This window comes from Aethalodelphis obliquidens, unplaced genomic scaffold (assembly GCF_003676395.1).
Source record: "Aethalodelphis obliquidens isolate GAN/ISIS:26980383/991018 unplaced genomic scaffold, ASM367639v1 scaffold2, whole genome shotgun sequence".
Taxonomy (NCBI): Eukaryota; Metazoa; Chordata; class Mammalia; order Artiodactyla; family Delphinidae; genus Aethalodelphis; species Aethalodelphis obliquidens.
In genome coordinates this window covers 27,725,223-27,736,198 of record NW_020837946.1, presented here as the reverse complement: position 1 = coordinate 27,736,198, position 10,976 = coordinate 27,725,223, and positions in this window count along the sequence as shown.

Here is a 10,976-nt window from a genome sequence, read left to right as displayed (position 1 = left end):
AACTTACATATGAAGCTTGTCTTGGGCGGCCACAAGAAGTAGATCTCTGCACCTGCCTGCTGGAATCTTAAAAGTTGATATAGAGGTTTTATCTGAGTTCAGTGTCCAGATGGTCTCAGTAACACATTGCTCTCTCAAGGTTGTGTCCTTGAAAATGGCTCCGGCTATGGGAAGGGTGGGCAGAGGGTGGTGAGCCTCCGATTGTCCAGGTGCAGCTCATATGTCAGGTATCGGTCACGTCCTCTTGATGACCTCCTCCAACAATCGGGCATCTCTGCTTAACTGCTCTCGTGTAGCTACAAGGCAGAGGTTTACAATGGGAGCGGTATATACGGCCAAGGAGAAATAATAACATTGTCACGGACCCCAAGGCACTTTAGAAGATGTAAGGAATTCCTTAAATTTCCTGGTAGAATTGTTGCAAAAGGTAGAATTGCTTAAATGTTGAAATGTCCTTGTGAAACTCAGACAATATTCAGTGACAACACTAAAACTCTCTAAAATGTTATATATTCTGGCCATATTGTGCAGCATAGAAAAATGTGATTATTTTTGGCCTCTTTATCTAAATTTCTTCTAGACTGTAAACGGTCCCAGGAAAACAGTCTAGAAATACAACATTTGGTTGAAGTAATGAATGGGGAACATGTCGATAGCTAATAGCTTGAACTTAAAGTCTGGGTGTGAGGGATGGTGGTGATGATCCACAGTGAAAACAGTTCACTGTCAATTTTGTGCTGAGACTCAGGGAATCATCCCATCCTGCTCTCTCTTCTTAGAAAAGAAATAAAAGCCTTTGCTTTAAAATATTGGATAGAGAAATTTTATGTGTCCTTGTCATTCTCCAAGTTACAATTGTTAACCTGATAGTGATAATAATGCTTTCATTTAATACCTTTCTTTAAAAAATACAGAGAAACAATCTGTTCCAAGAAACCATGTTCTTTATTTGGACATGTGCTATGATGATTTTCAGGTGGCCTGTTAGGTAAAGGACATGAACAGGTCATTTAAAAACCAAGCAGTGAAAGTGGTTAATAAACACGTCAAAAATGTTCCCTCATTAATAGTCAAAGAAATGCAAGTTAAAATGCGATTTTGCCTCTCAAATTAATACTTTTAAAATTGTTGCATACATTTTATGGATAGGGTTGCAAATCAACACACATTTTGGAAGCACAAATTGATGCACATGATAGAAACTTTTAAAATATTTTTATGTTTTGACCCAGCATTTCCACTTCTAGGCTTTGCTACATAAAGCTCTGTGGTCACTGAAAGAAACCCTGGTGAGGTTAAGAGGTGTCAGGGTAATGTAAAGATCGGGAAACACTGCAACTCTCTCCTGGGCTGTAGTGTTTTTTGCAGTGGTTCATTCTCTAATTTTCAACCACATATTACCAATCAATCTCCAGGGTCAAATTTATATGTAGGGCTCTGGATTTGAAATGGAATCAGGCTTTCAGCCTTGATGTGAATTCTCCCAACTTCAGAGTAAAAGACCTGTGAAGACCTAGACCCGGAAGATAAAGAAACAAATTTGACCGATAACTTACTGCCAAGATTACCAACTACCAGGACAATAGAGTTAAACTGAGAAAAAAGATCTTCTGTAAGAAAAAGAAGTTTTTTTCATGTTAAACCAAGCAACTCTTCCCTCCTGAAACACACCTATGAAAAAACTCACCATGCCTACACTGACTCAGAGACCCAGAAATCTGGGCATTCCTTTCTACCATGTTCTGTTAGTAATCAGTTTAAGTAGCTAGATTACTGTTCTCCACTCCTGATTTTACTATGTCTCTTCAAATGCAGAATCCTTGAAAAGATCTGAATCATCAAATCTTTCATTTGTTTCATATATCTGGCAAAGAAGGTGTCCCAGTTACCTTATTTAAGAGAAAGTGAGATTTAGACTTATATCCTTCATCATATTCATCTTCTGGACATCACAGGTTAATCCCTGATGAGTTGTGCTCATATAACTCACATGAATGTGTGTATACATTGTGTATGTGTTACACATTGAGTCTGTGTTGTGATCCATGGATTTAAATGTAGATACACCCAGATGCTACAGATGGCTGTAGATACAGTATTGACATAGATACAGACAACTGTATAATTACATCTATATTTCATATACATCTGGATTGTATCTATATCAATACAATAATGAGTTGTGAGGCTTAAATAAATTGATACTTGTGAAGCTCTGAGCACTTGGCACACTGCCATCAATCAATAATTAGTGAGACAGTTGGAGAGAGACAAGCAGAGAGAGCCACAGAAAAAGAGAACCTGCTAAGAAGCATAACAATTTATTTGTATGATGTTTTAGTTCAGGCTGCTGTAACAAAATACCACAGGCTGGGTTGCTTACATAACAGACATTTATTTCTCACAGTTCTGGAGGCTGGGAAGTTCAAGGTTAGGGTTCTTGCAGTACCCTCACATGGCAGAAAGAGAGCTCCAAACTCCACCTCCAAATACCATCACATTGGGGGTTAGGACTTCAACATATGAATTTTGGGGGTACACAAACATTCAGCCCATAACAAGTAAGGTAAAAATTTTAAGAATTTATATTCTATATTTAAAACCTAATTAATAATTGGTAGAATTTTAAGTTAAAACATTAATCCAACAAGCAGTTCCTGACTTACAACACTACGCACCCTCCTAAAAGTCTCCCTCCGGTACATTCTCTGTCCCTGCCTTCCCAATCGCCGGAGCTCCTGACTCTGCTGCTTTGATTCCTATAGGACAAATGCCTGGGGCTTCAAAAATGAGAGCCACTTAATCATATTAGAATTTTATCCCCTTTTAAAAGTGTGGCTCTGTTCTTTGCAATTAGATCATTTTCCATAATGAAAATGACTGAGTCAAAATGACATTGGGGAGATTTTGCTTTTTTATTCTACCATCATACTAGTATACTTAGAGGTATTGTAATCTTTTTACTTGACTATTCTCTGAAGGGGAGTGACCACATCCGTCTCAGTCACGGATTCCATCACTGCAACAAATCTCTGATATACGTATCGTTCTCCTCTGCTTTGCTTTACAAAAAGCAGGAAACTGGTGCTTAAGGGTTAAATAACTTATTCTAGGATCACAGATGATTCTGGCACTGACAGAACCTGGATTTGGGTGCAGGGCTCTTGCACTCAAAGCCAGTTCACAAACTCCTTGGGGAGATAGGCTACATAGCAGTAGATGAGGTCAGGATGAACTTGCAACAGCTTAAGACCAATTGCATTGGACCTAACACCACTAAAGTTAGAATTTCACACATACTTTCAGGAAGGTCTCATCTTGGGTAACGTTTCATGCCATCCCTCAACACTGCCATGAGATCTCTTTCTTCTGTTGTGTCCACTCATGAGTCCCATTCCATCAAGACTTGGGGTAAACTGTTAGGTTATATTTATCCATCTACCTACTCTGTGTTGGTATCTAGCTATTGCAACTCCTGAAATCCTCTATCTTTGAATGAAATACATGTTTACGGATTGTGTGATTTGAAATATCAAGTAAGAGTAACTGCTCTGGAATAGACAAAGTAGAAGTGGTGAAATAAACACGACTTTAGAAAGAAAACTGTCAAAAATGATGGCCAAACCATTAGGATACGACACACGCAAATTCACTGCCCAAATCCCTGAAACTCTGCTTCTTCTGGTGTTTGGTTATCATTCTACTCACCCAGGGTCTGATACCTGGTAAGAACTCATGGATGTAAGCAGTGAATATCCTGTAGCCCAGGTTCCTTGCAGCATAGCACACACATAATAAGAAAGCAACGAAAGAATATTTGAACCTTTAATGAATATGTTGAATTGAATAAAGTAACCTTAGCATCAACATCTTTGCCCCCTTTATCTTGGACTCAAAAGATTATGATTATGGACTTCCCTGGTGGCACAGTGGTTAAGAATCCACCTGCCAATGCAGGGGACACGGGTTTGAGCCCTGGTCTGGGAAGATCCCACATGCCGTGGAGCAACTAAGCCTGTGTGCCACAACTACTGAGCATGTGCTCTAGAGCCCTCGAGCCACAACTACTGAGCCTGCGTGCCACAACTACTGAAACCCACACACTTAGAGCCTGTGCTCCGCAACAAGAGAAGTCACCGCAACGAGAAGCAGGTACACCGCAATGAAGAGTAGTCCCCCACTCGCCGCAGCTAGAGAAAGCCTGCACGTAGCAATGAAGACCCAATGCAGCCAAAAATAAATAACTAAATAAATAAATTTTTAAAAGATTATGATTAATAATAAATGGGCATTCATCATGAGAAGATGCTTTCATTATATCAGAATTTAAACATCAGAAAGTATTATACAGTCAAGCTATTGGAAAAGACTGAATTTCTAAAAATTTATTTTTCATTACTCTGAATGTTAGGAATATGCTATACTTTATAGAATGATACATTAAAAATAAGCACACACACACACACGTGCAGTTTATTAGGGAAAATTTGCAAATAAACTGTCTACACCCTTTTGTGCAGCTCTATAGCATTATGCACCGTTTCATTAAAATTCTTCCTTCACATTATTTTTAGCTCTTGACAACTGTTCTGCATAATTAACTCAATCAATTGTGGATTACTGCCAGTTGTATTTGCAGAAACCATGGCAGTTTATTAACTCTCATAAATGTCAAAAGATAACAGAAGCACTGGAGGACTGATGATGAAAGGCATCTTTTAATTTCTAGCATGCAAATAGGATTTAGCTCCTGTTAGTTTGCAGGTTGCTGTGGGTATGTAGACCTGGAATAGCACCTTCTTGCCAAGTCTAGGCTGTACATGACCCAGAAGGGGAAGTCGTGAATCACGGTTAAACTGGCTCTGCTATTACCTCTAACACAGTGCGCCAAACACTGATGTTTTATTGCAGACTATCAATGAGCAAAATTTTAAGATCCTTGAAGAAAGATTTTTTCCTGATTCTAAAAAACTGTGGGTGGCATGGACATATATACACTACCAAATGTAAAATAGATAGCTAGTGGGAAGCAGCCGCATAGCACAGGGAGATCAGCTCGGTGCTTTGTGTCCACCTAGAGGGGTGGGATAGGGAGGGTGGGAGGGAGACGCAAGAGGGAGGAGATATGGGGATATATGTATACGTATAGCTGATTCACTTTGTTATAAAGCAGAAACTAATATACCATTGTAAAGCAATTATACTCCAATAAAGATGTTAAAAAACAAAAACCAAAACCCAAAAAACTATGGTATTGCCACAACCTAAAAGCATCTGGCACACAGTAGATGTTCAATAAATATTTTTTGGAAAGATAAACAATGTGCTTTTAGTCCTGTCTTTGAGAGTGTAGTCATATTTTTCTTGGTTTCCAAATACCACATATCAGAAGATATTAATTGAAAGTATTTATTATTCAATGAATAATAGTAGTAATAATACATGTGATTTATTACTAGAAAGCAATTTATCATCCAGCCTAAAAATAAAGTCAAAGAATAGAAAATTAGTTTTTTTGATTTTTAATATTCTGTAAGCCACAGAAATCATGGCCAAAAATGAATTTACTACCCTAGGCATTTTGTTCAAAAATATTAGTTTCTTTTTCTCTCAGAATGAAATATTTTAAGTCCCATAACAGATATATCTTCATTATCTATAACAAAATAGTGATGTTTCTTAATTTTCAATATACAGAGTCCACGTCACACTTAGTACTCTTTGGAATTCTCTTCAAGGATCTGATGCCAGAATGGCCGTGAAAGGCACACACATGTTTTATGCAAGAAATGGAACAACAAGCTCACCGTGGACTCATAGTGATGGTTGGTTGGAAGTGTTTAGTTTTTTGTAGCAGCTGCCGTCAGTGCTTCACCCATTTCCAATTACCGTTGTGATTTAGTGGAGGAGTTAAATGTGTGTCGTTAGACATAGAATCTTAGGCACAGAATCTTAGACACAAAAAAAGGGAGAAGGAAGACAATCACACTCTTGGGTTCAAAAGGAAAAGCTTCTTTAGGGACATATTTTTATTTAGAGAGAGTCATTTTAGAGCCCATACATTGGGTGTATGGATGTGGTTTGGGAATGCGATGAGAACATTCCGCTAACAGTATTTAAAGGGACTTCTGTCTTTCCCAAAGTTGTTTTATTACCAATTTATTTGCTATTTTGATCTTGTGCCATTTGATTCATACCTAGAACAATGTGTCTTAAAGCAGAGAAGAGTTGTCTCATTGACCCATGTCCTGGTGATAACACAGCAGAGGCTTGAATTTTCAAATTAGACTCTCTTGAATTCTAGCTCTTAACCAGCACCAAACTTGGCTAATGGTTCAAAAGATCAGGCAAACACCAGGCACAAATAAAATAGTCTTTTCTTGGAGAAGTCTGATACCTCTCAGCAAATGTCCCTCTGAAAATGTCCCTAATCTCCTGCAGTAGAATGAGCTTTGGTTTTAGATTAAACAGACGGGTTTCTTTCTAAGCAATGTATGCAGAGCAGAGACATTGTTCAAACAAAGGGTGTAATTCTGGTTATGAAACATCTCTTCTTCACACCCTGTTGATTAACTTTGCATGGTCATCTCATTTTGTAGCAAACTATATCACCCATAAATCTGTAAATTCTAAGTTTATTTATAATAAACAACATAACATAGTCAAGATATATCCTCCTAACAACATTTTACAGATATAGATCTCTCCCCATTATCTTTCCATTCCTAGTAAATACCATTTGTATCTTTATTGGGAAGTCTGGTCATTAACACGTGTGCAGGGTTAGCTCAGCAGGCCTGGGTGGATCTCTTCCTTCACACTCCCGCAAAAGGCCAAGTCTTCAGGATTGGCCCTTGGGAGACTCGTGAGAGATAAGCTCTGAGCCCTGGCAATATTCTGCTGGATGAAAGTATTTTTATATGCCTGAGACCTTGCTGACTTGACCAGATAGTTTATGCTAAAAAAAAGGATCTATGTTTGAGCATCTGTTTTGGCTTGAGTTAGCGGGAGGATGGAGTAGGTGAGGTCAGTAAAAACCCTGGACACTAATGCTTGGGTGAGCTTCCCTGGTCGGCAGTGCTTTGCATGCATCACTGCTGAGAGAATTAAAGTCTGTGCAGCTCCACTGGGAGAAGACACCTGGAAGCTTGTGCTTGGCTTCTCCTGAATTTTACCCCATGTGCCTTTTCCCTATGTTGAATTTAATCTGTATGCTTTCTTTGTAATGAATTGTAACCACATATATAATAGCTTCTGTGTCCTAGGAGTCCTTCTAGCAATTCATCCAGAGTGAAGATTGTGGGATTCCCCGCCACCCCCAATACAGCATCTTCACAAAGAGATTTGAGGTTTTTTCTCCCTCTGACAGAGAAAAGTTCGCAGGCTTGCTGCTTACCTTTTCCTTTCCAGCATCTGAAGTAGAGATGCAAACCTCTATGTTAATATTCCTCCAGCCCTTTATAATGACACTCACTTTTTCTGGAGCCTTAAACCTTCATTAATTACCTCATAGAAAATAAAACTTTATTTCAACAGGTCTTCAGTTAAATCATCTGGAAAATTAATCTCTTTCTAAATCTCAGACTGCTTCCTTTTATTTAACCTATTTTGTCTTTGCAGATAATGCTGCTTTTTTTTTTTTTTTTTTTTTTTTTCGGTACGCGGGCCTCTCACTGCTGTGGCCTCTCCCGTTGCGGAGCACAGGCTCTGGACGTGCAGGCTCAGCAGCCATGGCTCACGGGCCCAGCCGCTCCGCGGCATGTGGGATCTTCCCGGACCGGGACTTGAACCCGTGTCCCCTGCATCGGCAGGAGGATTCTCAACCACTGCGCCACCAGGGAAGCCCAATGTTGCTTTTTATAGCTTACGAAAATAAATATTGTATTATAGTAGTTGTATGTCCAGAGGCTAGTACAGTACTTGTTTATTGCAAATAAAACAAAATATGAATTCTAACTAGTGAGGTCCAAATTCCTTAAAAGGTGAGTGGTAGAATTGACTTTAGTAGACGTTTCTCTTTTGTAATATTATAATATCCTGAGAAGTACCTGCCAAAAAAATCTGCCCAGTTATTGGGTTAGTCATCAGTACCTATCCTTGGGACCACCTAAAGTGAAAGGCTATGGCTATTTACTCTGTGAAGAGATATTCTTTTACTTTCAGGAATGGCAAGAGCAATTTGAATTTCTCATTAAAGCCTCCTTATTTTTTAGATGTCTAGTTTAACCTGGTAACCTATTAAAGATAGCATTACCCAGGTCGCTAATGGATGGTTCAGAATAACTTATGTTAGTGGTTATTTTGGTATTAGGTTTATTACATTATCTATAACTTTTTATACAGATCCCATTGATTTATTTTAATTTAGGGAAAATTATTAGATCTGAAAAGATTAGACAATAACTTAACTTTAAACATTTTTCAAATCAGGTCAGCTAGAGTTCTGTATATAATGGCTCTATTAAGTTTCTTTAATTTCTAAAGCCTATTTATGTCTTATTGGAAATACAGTGTATGCGTATTATAATTCAACTAATCAAGATAGTCTTTTATCAAAAGATATTTGACGTCTACACAGATATTTGTATCTCTTGAACTTTTCCGTACAAGAAAAAAGTTTTGTGGAGCGAATAAACGCACATTTCATACTGCATCTTAATAAGTGTTTGACAAGTGTTGACCTCATAGTTCCAGATTAGAAACCAACTGGATATTGATACGTGAGAGTCAGTAGAGCTAGTTTACCAACATCCTGCTCATTTGTTAATTATACTCCAAACGTCTGAAGGAGGCATACAACAGGATTATGCTATACTCTATGTATTAGATGTGTGTGTACAAGTTCTATGAGAAAATAATTTATATTCTCATTACTTTGAGTTTCTTCAAGTAATTCCTGCACAGGTGGTCTCGGCTTCCACCTGTATCTGGACGATTCCTAAATGTGGCTCTAGCGCTCATCTTAGCCCCACTCTCCAATTTCATATTCTCTTCAATCCCCAAATTCTTCCCCACCTGCCACCTCTATTTCTAATATTACCTGAAATTTAATACGAGGAAAGTCAAGATTAGCTTCTCTTCCCTCTCAAAACAGTACCCTTCCTACCTTTCCATTACAGCCAACACTATGCCCATTCTTTACGTCCCTAAGACTTGCAAAACTTGGGACTTTTTAAAACCCCATCATCCCTTTTATCTTCCAGTGCCAGTCGGTGACCAAGTCCTGTTAATATTTTCTTTCAAGTTTTCTCTCAGCTCTGCCCTTTCTTCTGTATTTTCCTGCTTGTCATTTTCATCCTCAGGACTTGCAGCTGCACTTCCCCTTCCTTCTCACACTCATGTTCCATCATGCTCTCCCCGATCTCCTTCCCTTTAAGCAGACTTTGCTCCCTGCCTTGAATGTCCTCTTCAGCATCCCTCCCCTGTGTTGACTCACATGTAGCCATTCTTCACACTCAGTTCCCATGTTTCCCCTAGAAACCTTCTCTCACCCACACAGGGTGCAGTGGGCTTCCACTGCGTCCACTGCTCCCTCTTGGGACCACATCAGAGACAGGATGAGATTGTTCTGTCTGAAGCTCTAGTACTTAACACAGTGCTTGGTGTGTTGTTATTATTGCACGTGGACCTCTTACACAATACCCTGGCTACTCCTCAGTGCTCTACACAGAGCGAACAGAATGCTTTTCCTATAAAGACATTTTCATGTCTCAACTTTCCCTTGGTGTTTGACTGGCTGCCATGCCATTCCAAATTCCATATCTTAGCCCAGAAGGAGGGACTCCCAGCCCCTGCTGCTTCTCACCTTCCCATTCTTACCAACAAGGCAGTTTTCTTCGTGGTTTCTTATACAGATTAGAAATTTATAATATATAATATGTAATACATCCAGCTTCTTGGTAAGCTCATGCCATACAAAACACATAAAACACCTTCTCCATCCGTCATATCACCTAAGAAACTTTGCATATCTTCCCGCCTCCTAGAACCTTTAAAGTAACCTCAGCCTTTTAAACCTCAGAGTGATCATTCCCTCACTCCGCCGCCTGTAGCTACTTCTATAATACCTTATTTCGTCTATGTTGATATTTTTGCTTTGTCATATAAATTCTTTAGGACACAAACCATATGTCCTCCTTCTTTGTTTTTATCAACATGTACTTCTTACTGTGAGCTTCTGTGTCTAGAAAATACTGAGTATAAACTGCTAACAAACTGTTATGCTCCCTAAGTCTTAAAAATCTTAGCCAAATTATCTTTTTCAAGGGTTCTTGCATCTTTTTTTTTTTTTTTTTTAAGAACTAGAGGAATAACTAGTTGGAAATTTTCAATGTTCTTTCCTAATCTATCCCCAAGTTATCATTCCTTTTCTTATCTAGGTTAAATTTCTCTTTTTAGTGGTATTTGGTACATTCTTGGGAGCATATGGCCCTCTGTGTTGAAAGACTGAAAATAAATCAGTCAGAGATATGTCATACTGTCTGAGATGTGACTAATCCTGCAGTTTAAGAAGAATAGCTTTAAAAATGTGATTCTGATAGGAAATTATCTTTGTGGGAGAAAGGAGAAAATGAAGGAGAAGGCACTTAGTAGATCTGTGAAGTTCTATACGAATGCTAAATGGTGCATCATATAAGGGTAGGATAGGATAGTACGAAAAGTGATAAATGTGAAAATAGAAGACCAAGGCTTAAGTCCTTACTTGCTGCTGTGTATTCTTCTGCAAGTCACTTAGCTTCTTTCGAGTTGCAGTTTCCTCATCTAAATGGGTACCATCTTTAAAGTGGGTCTCTTAGTTACCTAACTATTTGCTTGTTTGAAGGACCAGGATATTTTGCTGACACAAATATTTTGCAAGGTATGAATTTTTGAAGGGAATTTGTAAAGTTTGTAAAAATTTTATACAACACTATAAAATATGAGTTATAAAATATGAGTTATTGTTATAGCCATATAGTTATTGTTATATGGCTATT